General features: G+C 44.9%; 1 protein-coding gene across 3 annotated transcripts in view; it reads left to right on the top strand.

Moving 5' to 3' along the window:
- Positions 1-954: 954 nt before the first annotated feature.
- The window catches only part of LOC144605344 (fibroblast growth factor receptor substrate 2-like), a 58,497-nt gene continuing 35,523 nt past the window's right edge, over positions 955-23,928 (top strand). For all 3 annotated transcript variants that reach the window (XM_078420482.1, XM_078420480.1, XM_078420483.1), the window contains exon 1: positions 955-1,096. The gene's annotated coding sequence lies outside the window, so the exon portion shown is untranslated. The remainder of the gene's footprint in view (positions 1,097-23,928) is intronic.

Genomic DNA, 23,928 nt, shown 5'->3' with positions numbered 1-23,928 from the left:
GAATTTCTATAGTCAGAGGGTGGTGATGCTGTGGTATTCACAGACCGCTGTGAAGGCCAAATCAATAGATATTTTTAAAGTGGGAGATTGAAAGATTGTTGATTAGTGTGGTTGTCAGGGGTTATGGGGAGAAGGCAGGAGAATGGGATTGAGAGGGAATGATAGATCAGCCATGATTGAATGGCAGAGTAGACTTGATGGGCCGAATGGCTGAATTCTGCTCCTAAGTCTTATGGTCTCCAGAGATGCTGCCAGACCAGCAGTTCCTCCAGCATTTGGTGTCTTTTTCTGCAAACCAGCAACTGCAGTTCCTCCAGTATTATGCACTTATACCAAAACATCCTCTGCTATTTGTTACCAGTAGGCTGGGGTGTTGGGGAAGGTCCCCAGGAGAAATGCAGGAACTGCAGATGCTGGTTTACACCGAGAAAGTGCTGGAGTAACTCAGCGGGACAGGCAGCATCTCTGGAGAGAACAAAGGAACAGGTGACGTTTCGGGTCGAGACCCTTCTTCTTCCAGGCACTTGGTGTGTTTTTTCTTGGTAAACCAGCATTTGCAGTTCCTTGTTTCTACAGTATCGTGGACTCTTTCCACCGACTACTGTGTGCAGTCTGTGGGCTGTGAGAAGGGGGGTGCAAGGCAGCGAGAGAGGGGGTGGAAGGCAGCGAGAGAGAGAGTGCAAGGCCACAGAGAGGGTCGGAGGCAGTGAGTGAGGGTGCAAAGCTACGAGAGAGGGGGGGGGTGCAAGACTGCGAGAACGAGGGTGCAAGGCTGCAGAGGGGATGCGAGACGGTGCAAGGCTGCAGCAGGTAAGGAGCAGGGAGGTTGCGATCCCCGGCGGAGGACCGGCACTGCCCGCTGGAGGACCGGGTCCGCCAACGCCGCCCGCGCCCCATCTTGCCGCGCCGTGCGGCTGGTTGGCGCCCGGCGCTCTTTGACCTCCTGCGGGAGATGACAGTTGGGGCCTGTGCGGGAGCGGGACGAGGCTTCAGCCTGAGGCGGCGGCGGCCGGTGCCCGGCTCCCGGAGCCACTGCACGGCCACGGCCGCGATGAGAGGAGGCGCGGCGGGCACTGAGGCGGGAGGCGGAGCGGCGGTGAGTTGCGGCGGCGGCGGCAGCGAGTAACGGCGGAGGAGGAGAAGCTTCGACACCGGCACTGGGGGAGCCTCGACACTGGCCCAACGTTCCCCTACCCGGGGGGGGAGGTCTCGACACCGGCACTGGGGGAGCCTCGACACCCACCAAACGTTCCCCCGGGGGGGGGGAGGGGGGGTCTCGACACCGGCACTGGGGGAGCCTCGACACCCACCCAACGTTCCCCCGGGTGGGAGGGGGGGGTCTCGACACCGGCACTGGGGGGAGCCTCGACTCCCGCCCAACGTTCCCCCACCCGGGGGGAGGTGGGGGACCCCTCTCCAATAATCCCCCTCCCCAATAATATCCCTTCCCCCAGTCTCACCCTCCCCAATATTCCTCCCTCCCCAATCCCCCTTCCCCAACCCCCCGCTCCCCAATAATCCCCCCTCTCCAAAAATTCCCCACCTCTCCAATAATCCCCCCTCTCCAATAATCCCCCCTCTCCAATAATCCCCCCTCTCCAATAATCCCCCCTCTCCAATAATCCCCCCTCTCCAATAATCCCCCTCTCCAATATTCTCCCCCTCTCCAATATTCTCCCCCTCTCCAATATTCTCCCCCTCTCCAATATTAACCCCCTTCCCAATAATCCCCCTCTCCAATATTCTCCCCCTCTCCAATATTCTCCCCCTCTCCAATATTCTCCCCCTCTCCAATATTCTCCCCCTCTCCAATATTAACCCCCTTCCCAATAATCCCCCCCTCTCCAATAATCCCCCCTTCCAAAAATCTCCTTTCCCCCTCTCCCAGACAACCACCCGTTGTCCCCTTTATTAATCAACCCCTCCACCCTGTCTCCACACAATGATGCAGCAGGTAGGGCTGCTGCCTCACAGCGCCAGAGACTCGGGTTCGATCCTGACCCGCGGGAGCTGTCTGTGTGAAGTTTGAAAAGGGTCTCGACCCGAAACGTCACTTATCCATGTTCTCCAGAGATGTTGTCTGACCTACTGAGTTACTCCAACACTTTGTGTCCTTTTGTGGATGTGTGATCGCTGGTCGGCGTGGACTCGGTGGGTGGAAGGGCCTGTTTCCGTGCTGTATCTTTAAACTGGACACTGCCTCCGTGCGAATGGTATTTGTGATGGAGAATGCAGAGCTCTGAAATCCCCAGGTAGATCCCCAGATTTATCACGTGCCACATTTCTGGATCTCAATTGGGTAGAGAGATGGATTTTATCATAGGTCATAAGTGATTGGAGTAGAATTAGGCCATTCGGCCCATCAAGTCTACTCCGCCATTCAATTATGGCTGATCTATCTCTCGCTCCTAACCCCATTCTCCTGCCTTCTCTGACACCCATACTAATCAAGAATCTATCTCTGCCTTAAAAATATCCATTGACCTGGCCTCCACAGCCTTCTGTGGCAAAGAAATCCACAGATTCTGACTAAAGAAATTCCTCGTCATCTCCTTCCTAAAGGAACGTCCTTTAATTCTGAGGCTGTGCCCTCTGGTCGTAGGCATCCCTCCCACTAGTGGACACATCCTCTCCACACCCACTCTATACAAGCCTTTCACTATTCTTTCTGTTTCAATGAGGTCCCCCGTCATTCTTCTAAACTCCAGCGAGTACATGCGCAGTGCCGTCAAACGCTTCTCATGTCCTGTTTAATGACCCTAAAATCTGCCAGGCTATTGCCTTCAATTGCTAAATATTGGCAGAAAATGCAAGTGTGTATCTTCTGGTGAGCGATGCATAGAATTCCACTGTGACACCTTCCACATTGGACTTTGCCTGCAGTTGCTCAGAGTAAATGCGTGTTCAGGGTATCTGGCGTGGGAGCAGATAAACTCCTCAAAAGCTGTGGCTAAATGAAATGCAATTTTGCTTTGCCAGGTATTTTTTTCCATCATTAAAAACTGCAAAAAAAAAATTGTTCTGGACTGTAGTTAACAACTTTTTATTGGCACTTCAGTGCAGGTGGAGATCAGCATTTATGATTGGTTGGAAGGTTCACTGTCTGCCATCAGACCTACATTAGCAACTATTGGCATCATGTTTTCTGTCTGTTTATGGCATTTTTTTAGTTCATTTAGTTTAGAGATATAGTATGGAAACAGGCCCCTTGGCCCACTGATTCTGCGCCAACAACCAGTAATCTCTGCACACCAACACTATCCTACACACACTAGGGACAATTTACAATTTTACCGAAGCAAATTAACTAATGTCTTTGGAGTATGGGAGGAAACCTGAGCACCTGGAGAAAACCCACGCAGGTCACGGGAGAACGTACAAACTCTGTACAGGCAAGCACCTGTAGTCAGGATCGAACCTGGTTCTCTGGCGCTGTACGGCAGCAACTCTACCGCTGTGTCACCCTAGATGTGGACATGTAGCAAGGAATTTCTCCTAACTCGGGACGTTTACTCGCCTTTTGTGGGAGCAGTGAAAAGCAACCACACTTTTGAGTCTGGAGTCAGGAGTCTGGAGTCTACAGACCAGACTGGATAATGGGGAGACACAAGGAACTGCAGGTGCTGCTTTACAAAGAAAAATACACAAAGGTGTTGGAGTAACTGAGTGAATCAGGCAGTTTCTCTGAAGAACATGGATAGGCAATGTTTTGGGGCACTTCATCAGACCCTTTTGTGATAATTGACTCTTCTATGCCATTGACCTGAAGGCTGGCCTTTTGTTCTAGAATTTATTTAATTAAATAAACTTAAATTCTTCCCCCTCACTGGGTGATTTTTCAATTCATGTTTCTGGAACATCTGTGCAGGCATCTGGATTACTGGACAAGATTACTATTGCAGACTAGGGGAAAATACAATGTATGTGGTTTCCTGATGTTGTTTTAGACAGGAATGTGAGTGGGTGCTTGTTGTAAAAAGTGAAGCTCTTGCATTCAGCCCCTACCAAGCCACAATCTGCATTCTTCTCCTTGGCAGCAGCCTAAGACTCGAACATTACTGAAACAAAATACAGCTGTTGCTGAAAATCTTAAATTATAAACAGAAAACATGGACGGTGTTTAGCAGATTAAGCAGCATCGGTGAAGAGCGAGACAGCTTTTAAATTTCAGCTGGAGATCGGCACAAAGAGCTGGAGTAACTCAGCGGGTCAGGTAGCATCTCTGGAGAAAAAGAATGGGTGACGTTTCAGGTTGGTCCCTACTTCAGACTCTTAGAGAGGAGGAGATCGTCTTCAAAGTAGACATTCCTTGAAGAGATTTCACAGTGGAGCAACCAAGAGAGGAGTTTCAAGCTGTCAGCCTTTCAATAACTCTGTTCCTGTCTCCATAGATGCTGACCAACTTACTGAATATTTCTGGTCTATTTGAAACTAAGATAAACCTTAACCCAAATAACTCTAGCGTCAACAAGATTGTACTTTTCGGAGGCCTAGCGATAGAGCTGCTGCCTTACTGTGCCAGAGACCTGACTACGGGTTTGAGTTGAGTTTGACTTTATTAGAAGTGCTGTCTGTACCGAATTTGTATCTTCTCCCTGTGACCACGTGAGTTTTTTCTGGGTGCTCCGGTTTCCTCCCACACTCTAGAGACGTAAAGGTTAGTAGGTTAATTGGCTTCAGTAAATTGTAAATTGTCCCTAGTGTGTAGGATAGCGTTACTGTACGGGGTGATCGTTGGTCAGCTCAGACTAGGTGTGCTGAAGGGCCTGTTTCTGTACTGTATCTCTAAGATAAAGTCTAAGGTAAAGACTTCAGTTTTCCAACATGCTCCCTGGGTCAGTAGCGATCTGAGCATATTCTAGCTTACACCATCTCATTACCTTTCCGCTTGAGTATTCTAATTTCAACAACAGTGGGGATTTTAAGGATTCTGATACCTGTTTTCATATCTTTTGATGGCTGCTCCCCTCCCATAATCTTTAGCTTTATAACCGTGCAAAACATTTGGCGTCTTGATCATACATCCCTTTGACCAATCTTTTGGGCATTTGCCCTAATATCTCTTTATGTGGATGTCTCAAATTTAATTTGATAATACTCGCAGAAAGTGTTTTGAGATGCTTTACAAAGAAAAAGTTATTTTGTAATGCGGTCTGCAGAAGGGTCCTGATCCAAAATGTTGTCTGTCCATTCCCTGCACAGATGCTGCCTGACCTGCTGAGTTCCTCCAGCACTTAATAATTGTTTGGGTTTTGCTCTGTTCGTTGTCTTTGTGAACTCTGATTGATCGGGGAACCCGTAAGGACTTGGTGCAGACCTGACTAATCTCCAGATTTCAGATTTTATATATAAAAAATAAACATTGCTGCGTGCAAGGTATTTATGACCCACGTTTGCGAATTGAAATCAGTATGATCTTGAAGGTACAGAAATGCAGACGTGAGTGTACAAAATAATAACAGATTTCGGGTGAATGATCTGATTTTTAAGAGCAATTTTGAGCGAGTGATGTACTGGAACTATTGATTTTTGGATTTGTTCAGGTGGAGATGAAAGAAAAAATGACACTTTTTCAGAGAGGAATGAAATGCAAACTCCAGGATAATTTAACTCATCAATTATCTCTATGTCACTCCTGGGATCCTGCTAATTAGTAGTGGAAATCAATGAATTAGAATTTTTTGAGGTCATTAGCTTATTGGATAGGGGCATGTTTGCGTGTTTTATCCATGTGATTTCTGTATGGCATTTTACAAATAGTTTTCATGACATTATTATGAAAAGAGTGCACAGGGAATTAGAGGTATCTTTTGAGCTTGGTTAATAATTGGTTGGGGAATTGATGGGAGTAATGGGTTACTATTTGATTGCAGTTGTAATAAGTGATCAGATTGTAATGAACCTCATTGTGGCATTGGTTTGCACCATAAAGTATTCATAGTTTGGGTGAAGGAATGGAGAGTTAATGTTGAGTGAATAGATTCCACAAATGGGTGTCACAGCAGTTTGTTTGAGTTAAAGCAGGAGTTACGATCATGTATAAAGAGATAAACTGATGGCATATCTAGTTCAGTGTAGGGCAAGTGTGAGATCAATCACTTTGGATCTGTCGAAGGGGAATTCAAATAGTTCTTTCCCAGCAAGAGTCTAGAAGGTCACAGCGGCATGGTGGCGCAGCGGTAGAGTTGCTGCCTTACAGCAACAGAGACCCGGGTTTGATCCTGACTACGGGTGCTGTCTGTAAGGAGTTTGCACGTTCTCCCCGTGACCTGTAGGATTTTTCAGGGAGCTCCGGTTTCTTCCCACGCTCCAAAGACGTACAGGTTTGTAGGTTTGAAGTGCAGATGCTGGTTTAAACCAAAGATGGCTTAACTGGAGTAACTCAGTGGGACAGGCAGCATCTCTGGAGAGAAGGAGTGGGTGACATTTCAGGTCAAGACCCTTCTGACTAGTTTGACCCAAAACGTCACCCATTCCTTCTCTCCAGAGATGCTGCCTGTACCACTGAGTTACTCCAGCTTTTTGTGTCTATCTTTGGTTTGTAGGTTAAGTGACTTGGTAAAGTTGTAAATTGTCCCTAGTGTGTGTAGGATTGTGCTAGTGTGCGGGGATCGCTGGTCAGCGCGGACTTGGTGGGTCAAAGGGTCTGTTTCTGCATTGTATCTCCAAACTAAACTAAACTAAACTAAAGATGTGGTGTTTTGCAATGATTTTTGAGTCCAGGTACACTCATAGAGTCACAGAGTCATACAGCACGGAAACAGGCAATTTGGCCCAACTTGCCCATGCTGAACAAGATGCCCCGTCTCCACTAGTCCCACCTACTTGCATTTGGCCCGTATCGCTCTAAACCTTTCTTATCCATGTACCTGTCCAAATGTCTTTTAAATGTTGTGGCTTCAACTTCCTCCTCTGGCAGCTTGTTCCATATACCCAACACCCGCTGTGTGGAAAGAGTTGACCTTCATGTTCCTATTGAATCTTTCCCTTCTCAAACTTACGTCCTGTGCTTCTTGATTCCCCTACTCTGGGTAAAAGACTCTGCATTTATCCTATCTACTCATGACTCGTTACTAAAAGCCATTGCCACTAACTAAAATGGCTCATGGAAATTTCTTAATTGTCTCATTGAAATTGGAATATAAACTTGAAATGGTTTCGCATGGCATGGCCATGTTTAGGTTGGAGGCTGAGGTCATTTGTATTGTGTGACTGGGTTGAAGTTATTGAACCGGCGATAGATGGACAAAAATGAAGGCAATTGTGTCGAGTATTTTCGTGAATCAAGAACAAAAGTTGGAAGTTCAAAGGCGATCACAAGTGCTGAAGTAACACCATAAACAACCAGCCATCAAGCGATCCAAGGCTGTTATTTTCATCCACAGAACAATCTGCTGGAGGAGGTGGGACGTGTAAATGGGGCATGTTGGTCGGCATGGGTAAGGGCCCGTTTCCACACTGTATGACTGCCTTATCACGGACCCTCGGGCTATCTTTGATCGGACTTTACTGGGTTTACCTTGCACTAAACGTTATTCCCTTATATATCTGTGTACTGTGAATGGCTCAATTATAATCATGTGTTATCTTTTCGCTGGCTGGTTAGCATGGAACAAAAGCTTTTCACTGTACCTCAGCACACGTGACAGTAAACTGAACAGTCTCTCTGAAAGATTTACGTTGACCACACAAGCTTTGTGTTGACCACACTAGTGGATCTTGGAGCGATGGAATCTAGGTTAAAGAGAGTGAATGTGGTTTATTTCTCATTGAAGAAAATTAGTTTAAAAAAAGATTTTATAATCTTTTAAAATATCATGATTTTAATGAAAAAACTTTACAGGCATTCTGTTATTTTAATTAAATTTACGTACTTGGGAAAACTGTTATAGCTAACGCTTGCAGTAATAATTTATATATGTACAGGCAGTTCCGTATCTACTAATGGATTGGCAATTAATTAGAAGGTAGGAGACAGCTTGAAGATAAAGATTTGTTCCTGATTCAGAAGGTGGCATTTGGCCTACTTTTTCATGCTGGGGAGATTTTAAAGAAATTGGGTTGCAATATTAACTGCAAAATATCCATCGTCAAATCAAACATTTTGACAGTGTTTTCAATTTTTCAAAGAAAGTCCTGCATTTGTCAAGCTTGGTTCTGTCTTGCACATTCATTACAACAGTTTAAAACAAAACTTTAGAACCATTAGTTTTAGTCTAGGTGTAGGTCATAGAGTCATACAGGCCCTTCAGCACAACTTGCACACACTGACCAACATGTCCCATGTACACTAGCCCCACTTGCCTGTGTATGGCTTGTATTCGCCCCATGGCCCATAAACCTGTCCGATCCATGTACCTGTCTAAGTGCTGCTTATACATTGCGTTAATCCCTGCCTCAACTACCTCCTCCAGCAGCTTGTTCCATGCACCCACCAACCTATGCCCTCTAGTTTTGATTTCCCCAACTCTGGACAAGAGACTCTGTGCATCTATCCGAGCTATTCCTCTCATGATTTTATACACCTTTATAAGATCACCCCTCATCCTCCTACACTCCTGCAATCCCAGCCTGCTTAACCTCTCCCTGTAGGTCAGGCCCACAAGTCCAGCCAACATCCTTGTAGATCTTCTATGCACTGTTTCCAACTTGACATTATCGTTCCTATAACATGGTGTCCACAAATGAACACAATACTTTAAATAAGTGTGCATATATAGGATAGAAAAGGTTTGGAGGTGTATGGACCAAACGCGGGCAGATGGGACTAGGGTAACTTGGACATGTTGGCCGGTATGGGCAAGTTGGGCTGAAAGGCCTGTTTCCACACTGTGTCACTCTATGACTCTATATCCAAAGGAAAAGCATATACAAGAAAGAGACAATCACTAGATGGAGTACTGGAAGGAGATAGAGGACTGAGTAATATGGTGTCAGGACAATAACCTCTCCCTCAATGTCTGCAAGATGAAGGAGCTAGTTATTGACTAGGAAGTGAGGTGAGGTACATGCCCCAATCAGCATCAATGATGCCCAAGTGAAAATGGCTCAGAGCTTCAAGTTCCTTGAAGTAAATATTACCAACAACCTGTCCTGAACCAACAGTTTAAAAAAAAAACATGCCAACACCTCTACTTCCTCAGGAGACTGATGAAATTTGTCATATCTTCAGCGAATCTCACCAACTGTTATCGATACACCACAGAAAGCATACTGTTGGGTTGCATCACAGCTTGGTTTAGGAATAGCTCTGCCCAAGACTGAAAGAAATTGCAGAGTTGTGGATGTATCCCAGAACATCACACAGACCAGACTCCCCACCATCCTGTTTCCTCCCACATTCCAAAGACAAACAGGTTTGTCGGTTAATTGGCTTTGGTAAAATTGTACATTGTCCCTAGTGTGTGTAGGATAGTGTAAGTATGCGGGGATCACTGGTCGAGGACTCGGCGGGCCGAAGGGGCTGTTTCTCTAGACTAAAAACAAAACGAAAAATCCAGGGTCCAGCCCCAGCTTGCTATCCCTGCAGAATGAGCTAAAGCATCTATTATTACCTTATTTGTGTATCAAAGTTGTAACAACTTGAAAGCTGGGAAAGGAATTTAGATTCCATTAACATTAGTTTATTACTGAGGTATGAAGGTGGATAATGCCTACTTTGTAAATTACTCATCACAGTGGAACAACTCTCTTCACGAGTTACAATCAACCACATTACTTCGATATGTGCAGAGGACGGTTCAATCAGTAGCAGGAGGAACAGCAGAGTGAGTAAATATACTCTCGGGCAGTTTGAACCTGCCTCGAACTGAGATTTTGGAAGTCAGTTACCATTGACTTATTTAAGAGTAAATTGGATAGGTATATGGATAGGAGGGGATTGGAGGGTTATGGTCTGAGTGCAGGTAGATGAGACTAGGTCAGGGAGAATGGTCGGCGTGGACTGGTAGGGCCGGACAGGCCTGTTTCCATGCTGTAGTTGTTATATGTTATATGTTATTGACAGGTAGAAGAAAAAGCTTACTTTGTATTAGGGGTACATTGTACAACATTAGGGCGGCACGGTGGCACAGCGGTCGGGTTGCTGCCTTTCAGCGCCAGAGACCCGGGTTTGATCCTAACTACGGGTGCTTGTCTGTATGGAGTTTGTACGTTCTCCCCGTGACCTGCATGGTATTCCTCCGGGTGCTCCGGTTTCCTCCCACAATCCAAAGACGTACAGGTTTGTAGGTTAATTGGTTTGGTATAATTGTAAATTGTCCCTAGTGTGTGCAGGATAGTGTTCATGTGCGGGGATCACTGGTCGGTGCCATCTCGGTGGGCCGAATGGCCTGTTTCCGTGCTGTATCACTGAACTTAAAGCAAAATTAAATTTCATAGAAAAGGTGGGACCAGCGTAGATGGGGCATCTTGATTAGCATGGACAAGTTGGAACAAAGGGCCTGTTTCCATGCTCTATATGGAAAAAATGTAGCCGAAATGATACAGTTTACATATGCTAGTGATAGTGAATTAATTTATTCCTCGCAGAAGATATTGCCATAAAACTGCTGCCGCAGATTTTAGTCTTGTCACATTAGGTGTTGTACGATTATTTTTTCACCCGTGCTTTCGGATGTGTGGACCTGTGGATGATGTGAACAGGCTTATTTGCACAGTGTGAAACAAAGAATTAGACAGTCAGACTGTAAATCAGCAGATTGCAAAGAAAACATTGGTCTGCCAACATTATCATAGTGATTCAATGTGCAGCATCCATACCTTTTTTACAAATAACTAGCAACGTCTTGAAAACAAGTTACAAAGCTTGAACAAATGGTTTCCACAATGCTTGTTTAGACTAGCCACTCCTTGTTATTGGTGGCCCATTACAGAACATTCCTCATTATTATCAATCTGGCGTTGCCGGCTGTGCTAGCATTCATTCCCCATCACTAATTGCCCTTGAGAAGTTGGTGGCGATCTGCCTTCTTGAATCATTCGTCCTTCTGGTTAAGACACCGCCACTGTGCTGTTGGGAAGGGAATTCCAAGGCAAGTTGGGATGATGTGCAACTTGGATGGGGAACAGGGGTACCCTCAGTGGTGATGTTCTAACAAACTTGCTGTTTAGTTTAGTTTAATTTTGAGTTACTGCACGGGAACAGGCCCTTCGGCCCACCAAGTCTGCGCCGACCAGCGATCCCCACGTGACGACTCCTGAGAGTTAGGCCACTCCTTGGCTGAACTCTCGGCACTGGGACTGACAGGGTCTGGGACTGCCCAGGCCACGGGGTTTGTCAGCAGGGGTTTGTGGAGAGAGGGGAGAGAGGACATGTGTGCTGGCAGCTTGTTGTGTTAATAAAGCATCCCGACTGGACTAACCTGGCGTCTAGCCTTATTTCAGGCTGAACCGATCGATCCCGCTACACCCATACACTAGCATTATCCTCCATAATAGGGACAATTTCCAATGTTTACAAGCCAAATTAACCTGCAAACCTGTACGTCTTTGGAATGTGGGAGGAAACCAGAGCACCCGGGGACAACTCACGCGGTTACGGGGAGAAAGTACAAACCGCAAATGCAACACCCGTAGTCAGGATCGATCCCGGGTCTCTGGCGCTGTAAGGCAGCAACTCTACCGCTGCGCCACTGTGCCGCCCCAGTTGTCCTTGTTGTTTTTGGTGGTAGAGTGCGTGTGTGTGGACAGTTCAGGCAAATGTCTGCACTTTATGCTGGTATGTTAATGTTTAGTTTATTATTCTCACGTGTACCGAGGTACAGTGAAAATCTTTTTGTTGAGTGCTATCCAGTCAGTGAAAAGACAATACATGATTGCAATCAAGCCGTCCACAGTGTACATATACAGGATCAAGTGATTAATGTGAATAGTGCAAGGTAAAGTCCAGTAAAGTTCGATGGTCTCAATGAGGTAGATGGTAGATCAGGACTGCTCTGTAGTTGGTTCTTGGATGGCTCAGTTGCTGAATCTGGTGGTGTGCGTTTTCACACTTCTCGACCTCTTGCCTGATAGGAGAGGGGAGAAGAGGGAGTGACCGGGGTGTGACTCGTCCTTGAGTATGCTGGTGGCCTTGTCTTGGTGCTGTGATGGTGGAGGAACTGAACATTGTTAATGTGGGAGGAAACCGGGGCACCCAGAGGAAACCCTTGAGGTCACAGTACAAACTCCATACAGCACCCATACAGACAGGATCTAACCTGGGACTCTGGCGCTGCAAGGCAGCAACGCTGAGCCACCTGAATATTTTAACCATCTATTCAGAACAGCATGAAAGCAAAAAAGGCTAATGTGCATAATCAAACAAGATGTGCCATTGCTGCCTCCAATGAAAGTTTAAATAATTTAAAATAACTGTTAAGATAGTTGGATCTTTTTAATTATTAAAATGTCAATATTGGTAGTGGCTGCCAGAATTTTAACTTGCAACAACTTGTTTTTCCACGTGGCTTTCCTCTGGCTGGGCGAATGAGGTGACTGCAGATGCTGATTTACACTGAAGATAGACACAAAATGCTGGAGTAACTCAGCGGGACAGGCAGCATCTCTGGATAGAAAGAATGGGTAACGTTTTGGGTCGAGGGAAGTGGTCTCGATCCGAAACGTCACCTATCCACGTTCTCCAGAGATGCTGCCTGTCCCGCTGAGTTTCTCCAGAATTTTGTGTCTATCCTCTCTGGCTGTGTAAATACAACAGTCAGAGACGTCCTTTGCAATGCTCTGTGGTGTGGTTTCTCAGAAGAATTGGTTGAATGCACTTCTCAGCATTACCAGTAGATGCATCTTATTTTGTGGTAAACGTAATGAACTGCCGCTCAGAACATCATCAGCAATAAACTGGGATTAAATCAGTGAGCCATCTGACGAACATGGTTTGCTGTATTTAAACCACATTTGCGTTCTTGGCATGAGCAGACTCTAAATAAACAGCCAGCATGCTGCTGAAAATTGCTCTGCGAGGAATCGCAATGTGCATGAGTATCACATGGATACATAGATACATAGACAATAGGTGCAGGAGGAGGCCATTCAGCCCTATGGGCCAGCACCTCCATTCAATGTGATCGTGGCTGATCATCCACAATCAGTACATCGTTCCTGCCTTCTCCCCATACCCCTTGATTCCGCTAGCCCAAAGAGTTCTTTTTTGAATGCATCCAGTGAATTGGCCTCCACTGCCTTCTGAGGTAGAGAATTCCACAAATTCACAACAATCTGTGAATGTTTTTTTCCTCATCTCAGTTCTAAATGGCCTACCCCTTATTCTTAAACTGTGGCCCCTGGTTCTGGACTCCCCCAACAACAGGAACATGTTTCCTGCATCTGTATTCTCTGAACTAGGATAGAACCTGCACACCGAAGATGGACACAATGCTGGAGTAATTCAGCGGGACAGACAGCATCTCTGGAGTGGTGGCGTTTCTTCAGACTCAACCCAAAACGTCACACATTCCTTCTCTCCAGAGATGGTGACTGTCCCGCTGAGTTACTCCAGCATCTTGTGTGTATCTTTGGTGTATAACCTGCATTTACAGATCCAGTACAGATCTTAGTTAATTTTTGATCTTGGTTAGATTTAGTTAATTAGTAAAGATCAGGACCACAGACTCAACTTGTCGGACCATGGGAGCTATCAAAATGCAGAACGGCTGACTCGAGAATTTCAACCTGTTGTAGTCATTTAGTTGATTGCGTGATGAGATCTAATGAAGAGGAATTTAAAAAAAAAATTTTTTTAAATGGTTTGCTGATACAACTTAACGCATGGCGTGGTCTTTTATTTACGGTACATTGCAGTGATAGTTTCAATTATTTCTGCTATCTGCGGTGTTGAGCATAGTGTAGGAAAGGACTGCAGATGCTGGTTTCAACCAAAGATAGACACAAAATGCTGGAGTAACTCAACGGGTCAGGGCAGCATCTCTGGAGAAAAAGAATGGGTGACGTTTCGGGTTGGACTGGACTGGATCTGAAGAAGGCTACCGACCTGAAACGTCACCCATTCTTTTTCTCCAGAGATGCTGACCTGACCCGCTGAGTTACTCCAGCACTTTGTGTCTATCATCAGCTGTTTCAATCTGTATATGTGAATGTTTCAGACGAGCGATCAATTAGTTGCTGTTGCACATGGCGGCACGGAGGCATAGCCGTAGAGTTGCTGCCTTACAGCCCCAGAGACAAGGTTCGATCCTGACTACGGGTGCTGTCTGTACGGTGTTTGTACCTTCTCCCCATGACCTGCGTGGGTTTTCTCCGGGATCTCCAGTTTCCTCCCACATTCCAAAGACACGCAGGTTTGTAGGTTAATTGGCTTTGATAAAAAATTGTAAATTGTACCTAGTGTGTGTAGGATAGTGTTAGCCTACGGGGATGGCTGGTCGACACAGACCCGTTGGACCGACAGGCCTGTTTCCACGCTGTACCTCTAAAAACCAGAACAAAACAAAAAAAAAGTTTTTTTTTAAATCAAATATTTCATTGTAAAATTATAACATCATTTATATGAGGGCAGCCAGTTGAAAACCCTTCTTTATTTCAGTGTACAGTAATCTTGCACTGCTCATGTAGAAAATAGGGTTTCCTAAGTGCCCCTGTGAAGGTTTCTGGAGCAGTATGTAATTGATGGCACCTTCCACTGCGTGCATCGTAATGGATCCTTTGTCCTTTTTAAAAGAGCCAGCTCTCCCCAAGGGAAAACAGTGTAAAACCTGCAGTAACCTTGTTGAGCCAGAGCATTACAGCAGAGCATTATCTGAACAAAAGTGTACGGTTTCAGCTGACTTTGGGGGGAGAAAATAAACTTGTTAATGGAGTTCTAGTAGAAATAGTCATGCTGAACAGACTGATCAGCAAGCTGTTCCTCAGAGGTGTTAAGAACGTTGAACCATGTGATACACAACATTTTAGCACAAGCATCATGCAATGTTAAAGTGAATTTAGAATTACAGTTTGAATGCATGGTGCTTAAACGAGAATTTGTATCGTGGAATAAAAAGCCTCCTTGAACGAATGCAAATTTTTACTGACTCTTGGAACTCGCAGAGCCATGACCGCACGCTCAAAGTGGAGAAGGTGCTACTCAGAACCTTGGGTGGTCCATGCATTGGGATCACACAGCGACCTTGCATAAACAGTAGTAGGAGCCTGCTACCACACAAACTACCCGCCATTCCCATCGACTATCTCCTGCCCATCTATGGAAAAGGGTCTGCAGTTGCCACATTAATCTCATTAGCCATCTTGGAAGGCACAGACGTAGACACAAGGAATTGCCGATGCCCGAAGCTTGCGTGGAGCGCAAAGTGGAGGAGTAACTCAGCGGGCTGGGCAGCATCCCGAGAAGACACGGACACGCGACGTTTTGGGTCGGGACCCTTCTGCAGACTCAACAGAACTCACAGAACCCATAGAACAGGAAGAGAAACAAGTCCTCCCTGATCCTGAGGGTAGACACAAAGTGGTGGAGTAACTCAGCATCTCTGGAGAACGTGGATAGGTGATGTTTCGGGTCAAGACCCTTCTTCAGACTGTTAATAGACAATAGGTGCAGGAGTAGGACATTCAGCTCTTTGTGCCAGCACTACCATTCAATGTGATCACAATCAGTCACAATCAGTACCCCGTTCCTGCCCTCTCCCCATACCCCCTGACTCCGCTATCATTAAGAGCTCTATCTAACTCTCTCTTGAAAGCATCCAGAGAATCGGCCTCCACTGTCTTCTGATGAACCCAACTTATGTTCTATGTTATCGCACATACTAGGGGCAATTTAAATGCCAATTAATAGACAATAGACAATAGACAATAGGTGCAGGAGTAGGCTATTCAACCCTTCGAGCCAGCACCGCCATTCAATGCGATCATGGCTGATCACTCTCAATCAGTACCCCGTTCCTGCCTTCTCCCCATACCCCCTCACTCCGCTATCCTTAAGAGCTCTATCCAGCTCTCTCTTGAAAGCATCCAACGAACTGGCCTCCACTGCCTTCTGAGGCAGAGAATTCCACACCTTCACCACTCTCTGACTGAAAAAGTTCTTCCTCATCTCCGTTCTAAATGGCCTACCCCTTATTTTTAAACTGTGGCCCCTTGTTCTGGATTCCCCCAACATTGGGAACATGTTTCCTGCCTCTAATGTGTCCAATCCCCTAATTATCTTATATGTTTCAATAAGATCCCCCCTCATCCTTCTAAATTCCAGTGTATACAAGCCCAATCGCTCCAGCCTTTCAACATACGACAGTCCCGCCATTCCGGGAATTAACCTAGTGAACCTATGCTGCACGCCCTCCATAGCAAGAATATCCTTCCTCAAATTTGGAGACCAAAACTGCACACAGTACTCCAGGTGCGGTCTCACCAGGGCCCGGTACAACTGTAGAAGGACCTCTTTGCTCCTATACTCAACTCCTCTTGTTACGAAGGCCAACATTCCATTGGCTTTCTTCACTGCCTGCTGTACCTGCATGCTTCCTTTCATTGACTGATGCACTAGGACACCCAGATCTCGTTGAACTCCCCCTCCTCCTAACTTGACACCATTCAGATAATAATCTGCCTTTCTATTCTTACTTCCAAAGTGAATAACCTCACACTTATCTACATTAAACTGCATCTGCCATGTATCCGCCCACTCACACAACCTGTCCAAGTCACCCTGCAGCCTTATTGCATCTTCCTTATTGCAATTCACACTACCCCCCAGCTTAGTATCATCTGCAAATTTGCTAATGGTACTTTTAATCCCTTCGTCTAACCCACCAACCCGCACGACTTTGGGACGTGGGAGGAAACTGGAGCACTCGGAGGAAACACACGAAGATAGACACGCGGTCGCTGTGAGAACATGCAAACTCCATACAGACACTGCCTGACATCGGGACAGAGCCCAGGTCTCTGGTGCTGAGGAAGCAAGTCTGCCAGCTATGCCACTGCGCCGCCCTATGCAAATTGCAAAATAAATAATGAATAATAATCATCCACAAAAGTGGAGAGTATTCTTTTGCACTCCTAACTTGAGGCTTGGAGATGACGGACTGACCTTGGAGAGTTAGGAGGTGTGTTACTTGTCAAGGCATTCCTAGCCTCTGACCTAGTCTTGTAGCCACAGTGTGTAGGAAGGAACTGCAGATGCTGGTTTAAACCGAAGATAGACACAAAATGCTGGAGTAAATCAGCGGGACAGGCAGCATCTCTGGAGAGAAAGAATGGGTGACGTCTCAATCTCATCAGGACATCCGCGACCAATCAATTGGCAGGTCAAATACGGCCTCTGGGGTTGGGGCTCTGGTTGGTGGTATCTTGGCCCCCCACAAGGCCGTGACCTCTGTTGGTCCGGCAAAATGGATGGTATGGCAAGGCTCTGGAACCGAGGGTGCCAGAAAAAAAAAATCGGTGGTGGACCTGTACTGTATTTTGCACAGTTGTACAGTTTGTACAGTTTTGATTCCGTTCCTACAGACTTGAGTTCTGGACCCTTCTCTTTTGCCCATTCAGTAAGTCTGAAGAACAGTTTCGGCCCGAAACGTCACCCATTCCTTCTCTCCAGAGATGCTGCCTGTCCCGCTGAGTTACTCCAGCATTTTTTTCTAGCCACAGTGTGTAGATGGATACTCTAGTTCCTGGTTCATGGTCAACTAAAGCTACTATCAACCTCATTGAAGACCCTCAGACTATCTTTAATCGATCTTCACTGGACTTTATCTAGCACTATACGTTATTCCCTTTATCATATATCTGTACACTGTGGGCGGCTCGATTGTAATCATGTATAGTCTTTCCGCTGACTGGTTAGCACGCAACAAAAAGCTTTTCAGTGTATCTCGGTACACGTGACAAAAAACTAAACTAAACTAGACTAAATGTTGGCTCGAAGGGCCTAATGGCCTACACCTGCACCTATTTTCTAAATCACCATTAACTTGATTAAAACAAAACAATCAGAAGATTATTCAGCAATATTTGCCCCACCTCTTCTTTTGGTTATGACTGGCGTGTCTGTCGTCTTTCCATTTTGTGGTCCAACTGATGAATTCAAGGTTCCAGGAAATGGACACACAAATGAGGAACATTGTGGTTGCTCTGTTTACTGCACATTTGTTGGAAGGATAAGCATTGGAAGGTGGCTTAATCCTTGCTCCGATGTCAACTGCAGTTCCAGCTGGGGTAAACATCTACCTGGATGGGCAAAAGAAAAGGGTTCAGAACTCAAGCCTGTAGGAACGGAATCAAAACTATTGCCCTCGACAGTACGTCCATTATTGATTATTTTTTCTGGCACCCTTGGTTCTGGGAGGGGAGGGGGTGGGGAGCAAGACACCAGCCTGCAAGACAACTGCGGAAGTCGACTTTGGGAACGGATCTGCTGGCTCCGGCCAGGCCGGTGTTCCAGAGCCCCAACCTCAGGGGCATATTTGACCCGCCAATCGATTGGTCGCGGAAGTCCTGATGAGGTTGAGATCGGCAGCCTCGCCCGGCCGAGGTGCCACTTTTCCCAGAGGGGGGGGGGGGGGATATCAAGTGCGCTCTCGTAATTTTTTCTGGATTAAAGGAGGTGCCGAACCACTAGTTGCCTGAAAATCGGTGATGGGCATGTAGTTGTGTCAGATGGGAGAGTTCACCTTCCGTGAAGCTGTTCCATTTAGTGTTGCTTAGTATTTGCCATTGCCATGTAATGTTACGAATTGGAATGTGATCCTTTTAACTTTATTGGTTGCTAGCTATGCCGCCCAAAGAATTATTTAACACGTTTTGGAAATCAGTGATGATGCACACATTGTGCAAAATAACACCTAATGTCTGGCAGCAACTGCTGCTTTGACATCAATTAATTATCTTGCAAGATCCATGTAAGATTGCATTAACTCGGATAGTTTGGCAGTACTGCTGAGTTTCAGATAGTCTGGGCAAAAAGGTGGATCTTGAGGGAATGGTTCAAGTCTTCGTACTTAGTAGCCAACAAGGTAGATTATAAAATCCCCAGTGCAAATCCCCACTATAACTGGGGAGCCAAGTACAAAGGAGCTCCTTGGAGTAGATTTGTTGATTGTATTAAGTGATTGAAACAAAGAAGCAGCTTCTCTGCTATCTTTTACTGCTGGAATAGAGATTAGAAGGGATCCCCAGAGATGTGTGTGTGTGTCTTTCTTAAAACGAGAAAAAATGATTCGGTCTTTCGGGCGGCACGGCATGGTAGTTGCTGCCTTACAGCAGTAGAGTTGCTGGCTTACAGCACCAGAGATCCGGGTTCGATCCTGACTATGGGTGCTATGTGTACGGAGTTTGTGACCACATGGGTGACCACATGGGGTTTCCACGGGGGCTCCAGTTTCCCCCCACACTCCAAAGATGTACAGGTTTGTACATCAATTGGCTTCAGTAAAGATTGTAAATTGTCCCTAGTGTGTAGGATAGTGCTGCTGTACGGGGATTGCTGGTCGCCATGGATTCGATAGGCCAAAGGGCCTGTTTCCAAGCTGCAGCTCGAAGCTAAACTAAACGTTTTAAGCCATGGGGGAGCATTTCCGAGCCAACATATAGGGATGGGTGGAGGGGAATTACAGATACGATATCTAACCAACTAAAGTTAAAGAACTAATGGACATAGATTTATTGTACAGGGCAGATAGCCCTGTCTTAAATGATTTGTTCCTGTTCTCAGGGATTATTTGTGAGGCACTCGTATATTCATCTAATGGTTCAGAATCATTGAAAATACTTTTGCAGAAATATTTCATTATTGATTAGCAGTTAATGTACCTTGTTTTGTTATCATTTATTGAAATTCAGAGATGTATTATGGATAAGTACCTACCTAAAATTTAATTGTTGAAGGTTTGTTGAAATACTTTGTGCAGTTTTTAACTGGACCAGGCAATTATTGATTTGTATTCTAATCTTGGGGTATCATTGGTCTTGTCTGCTATTCTGTTAAGTTTATTTCGGTCATTATATTAGTTCCTATTGATATTTCCCAAAGATTTGTTGTTTTTTCATGTTTGCGTATTTTGGCGTGGAGCTTAAGAGTTTGTTAGCCAGCAGTCAGTATTACCAATTTGTGTCCTGGAAAGTTTCATATCGGTTTGCATTGTGCAATAATGACCTTTTTAAGTATTCATTAAAAAGGACAAAATGTTCATTGCAGAGTTAAACTCAAGAGTTGTGCATTGTTGGGGAAATAATGTAAACACCAAACTCTGTCAGAATTCTTCAGTGGAGAATATTGAAGAGCAAACATGTTTAGAGATAAGGTATTGGGGGGGGGGGGGGGGGGGGGGGGGGAAACAGATGTGTTTAGTTTGATTCTGCCTTCCCAATAGAAGTTTAAAAATGGCCGAGGAACACTTTGAATGGATTCAATAAACAGAGCAGGCATGAAAGTCCTGTAGCCCAATAACATGACTCTTCAAAATCGGGATTGATGAGGTGTGACTACATCGGGTAAACGGTTTGAAAATGTCAATGTACCACCTGCCCTCCACTGATACAGTACGCTGACAGTGTGAGATGCTGACTGGTTCAGTCTGCAGTGTTACACAGAAGAGGCTTCTGTGAACTAACGAGTCTATTTTGTCAGAACCTTTGTGACTTGGACTTAAAGATTACAACCCTGCTCCTGCAAATAAAGAACCATTTTTCTTTTGAGTATAATTAGTGTATTTCAGGCTATAAATTTGCTTTAGTGGGAGCCAGACGCTGTTTGTAAGCTAATAAATCTTTGTGGGAATCGAGTTTAACTCTTGACCCCAGTAAGAGTATCACACAGAGTTCATGGTCACCAGTGGAGGCTGCATCAAAGAGAAGCCATACGTAATGGGAGTGCTGGGTTACCAAGGTAATCCTGGCACTGTCAATGAAGCTTTAACCGAGACTGCAGTTTGTTATGTGTGATAGCGGGTGTCTGGAACTTAATGTGGCCGTACGTCATTACGAAACTTGTGCTGAGAATGGCAAAGTGGGTGAATTTGTCAGTTATCTGGAACGAGTTACCGCGTTTACTGGAATTGTGTTGCTCCCCTTAACCTAGATTGCAAAACGCTAGTTCAATCGAATTGTTGGCAAATTCTCGGCAAGGAGTTCCTGTGTCTGTTCTTGTGTAACCTGTGGATGTTACTGATGAAGAGTGGCGATAAGTTGTCCTGGTTATGAAATTCACAGCTGGGCTTGTGTTGGGATCGTAACCTCGAACTGCTTCAAAAGAAAGCCTTTACTGAGCTGTCGAACCTTTACAGGAGGACTCTGGGCCTGACATCTACCATAGCTAATCAGACTTGAAGGGTTGCAGTAATGGTATCGGGATTTCTGAGCAGACCCAGCAGGTAGGAATAGCCGTTCTTTTCTGGTTATGGTAAACAGCACCAAAAATTTGCATTTGTATTATACCAATAATCCGAATGAACTAAGTCTAAAGAAGGGTCTCGATCCAAAACTTCAACCATTCCTACTCTCCAGAGATGCTGCCTGTCCTGCTGAATTACTCCAACATTTTGTTTCCATCTTCAGGGTAAACTAGCATCCGCAGTTCCTTCCTACATACGAGATATTTCACGGATGATTGCTCTGTTTTTAAGGCCAATTTTTACAACAGTAATCGATATATTACTGGGCAGGTGATAAGATGCCTGAGTGTTTGGTCCAGAGTCATTAGCTCCATACCTCAACCTTGGGAACTGGAAATTTTAAATTAAAATATAAATATAACCTACTATAAAAATGGGGATTTAATGCACTATCAAACATCCTGGATTCTTGTTACAATCCAAATGTTTTTCTAATATTATTCAGAGAAGCTAATCTGCCATCTTTGTATTGGTTTATTCCATTTATTACGTTTACCAAGATATGGTGTGAAACTTTTGTGTGCTGTCCAGTCAGATTGTACTTAACACGAGTACAAACCATATATGAATGCAATAGGTAGAGTTAAAGACAAAAAACAGTGCAAATTGTAGTGTTACTACAGAGAAAAGTGCAGGAAAAAGTGCAAGGATCACGATGAGGTTGATTGGGAATATATTCTTAGTTCTTGAGAGGTCTGTTAAGTTGTTCTTGAATTTGGTGGTACATGCATTCAAGCCTGATAGGGGAAGGGAAGAAGCGGGAATGACCAGGATGTGATTAGTCCTTGATTATGTTGGTTTCATCCCTGTGGTAAATGATGTGCAGATGGGAACAGTGGAGGCTGGAAGGGGAAGGGAGGCTGGCTTGCATGATGGTCTGGACTGTGTCTGCGGCTCACTTCGATCTCTTGTGGTCTTGGACAGAGCCGTTGCCAAAACAAGGCATGATGCATCTAAATAGTATGCTCTGTTATCCATCTATAGAAATACTTGGTAAGAGTAATTGGAAACATGAAGTGTTGGTGTGCTTTCTTGACCCAGAACATCAATATAGTTGAACTAGGGCAGAATGGTGATATTTATGCCTCGAACTTTGAACCTCTTTCCTGATCTATCTGTACCTCAACACTCACAAATGTGGTTGATCTTAATGACACTGAAGTATCCTGGTGGGTGTTTACACCAAGTGCTACATCTGTGAACAGAACAAAACAACAATAAAACAACAAAACAAATAAAACAGAAGGTGTGGCACGGTGGCGCAGCGGTAGAGTTGCTGCCTTACAGCGCCAGACACCCAGGTTTGATCGTTATACGAGTGCTGTCTGGACGGAGTTTGTACGTTCTCCCCGTGACCGCTTAGGATTTCTCCGGGTGATCCGGTTTCCTCCCACACTCCAAAGACGTACAGGTTTGTAGGTTAATTGGCTTCTGTAAATTGTCCCTAGGGTGTAGGATAGAACTAGTGAAGTCTCGACCCGAAACGTCACCCATTCCTTCTCTCCAGAGATTCTGCCTGTCCCGCTGAGTTACTCCAGCATTTTGTGTCTACTTGAAAACCAGTGGGTATGGCTGATTGCTGGTCAGCATGGACGCGGTGGGCTGAAGGGCAATATCTCTAAGCTTAAACTAAACTTTAAATTTATTTGTAAACTGTGAGTCAATGTAGGTCAATGTAGATGATGGGTGCCAGAAGTTTAGGTAAATTAAAACTAAAGGTTGCATAGTTTGGAGATTGGTGAAAAAACATCTTTAAACTGGGATCCTGATAGAAGCAGCAATAAAACATATGAGGTGGGGGACTCTCACGGATTAGGAAATGTATGGCTTTGGAGATACGATAGTACCCTGATTGGAAGCTGGCAAAATGCTATGATTGTCTGATTTAGTCCGAATGTCTGGAAAAGAAGATGCATTTATACAAATATCTGTAACTTCATTTCAGTCAGGAATTTCTATCTCTGATATATTTTAAATGATTATTTGTATCCTTAATTTTTTTTTTTGACAATGCAAGTTATTTTAGCTCTGGGATTTGCTTTCTTTGTGAATTGCCAGCATTGTGGCATCCTAACAAATTTTAGAGCAGAATAGATCAGGTTTTTTTTAATTTGAAAGGAAATGTCATGGCAGAAATGAGCATTAATGGATGCTAATTTAAAGTGATAGTTTGAAGTGGTTTTATGGACAAACATAATTTATAAATGCTTTTTAATAATGCTGCCTTTGAAAGTCACCTTCATGATATACTGTTATTGAACAGTACTTGCTAAAAACGAACCTGGGATGGTGCTTCATTTTTTTTTGTCCATACTCGAGGGGATTTTGTACATTTTTAGAAGATTTCTGATGATTTGGTACTTTTCAGACCTTTAACAGAATGTGGGAGAATTGTGTGACAAATTCCAAGATAAAATACTTATACTGTTTAAGGGCGGCATGGTGGCGCAGCAATATAATTGCTGCCTCACGGCGCCAGTGACCCGGGTTCTATCCCAACCTCGGGTGCTGTCTGTACACAGTTTGCACGTTTTCTCTGACCGCGTGGGTTTCCTCCGGGTGCTCCGGTTTTCTCCCGCATCCCAAAGAT

The sequence above is a fragment of the Rhinoraja longicauda genome, chromosome 24 (genome assembly GCF_053455715.1).
Source record: "Rhinoraja longicauda isolate Sanriku21f chromosome 24, sRhiLon1.1, whole genome shotgun sequence".
NCBI lineage: Eukaryota > Metazoa > Chordata > Chondrichthyes > Rajiformes > Arhynchobatidae > Rhinoraja > Rhinoraja longicauda.
This window is presented reverse-complemented; position numbering and strand designations above follow the sequence as displayed.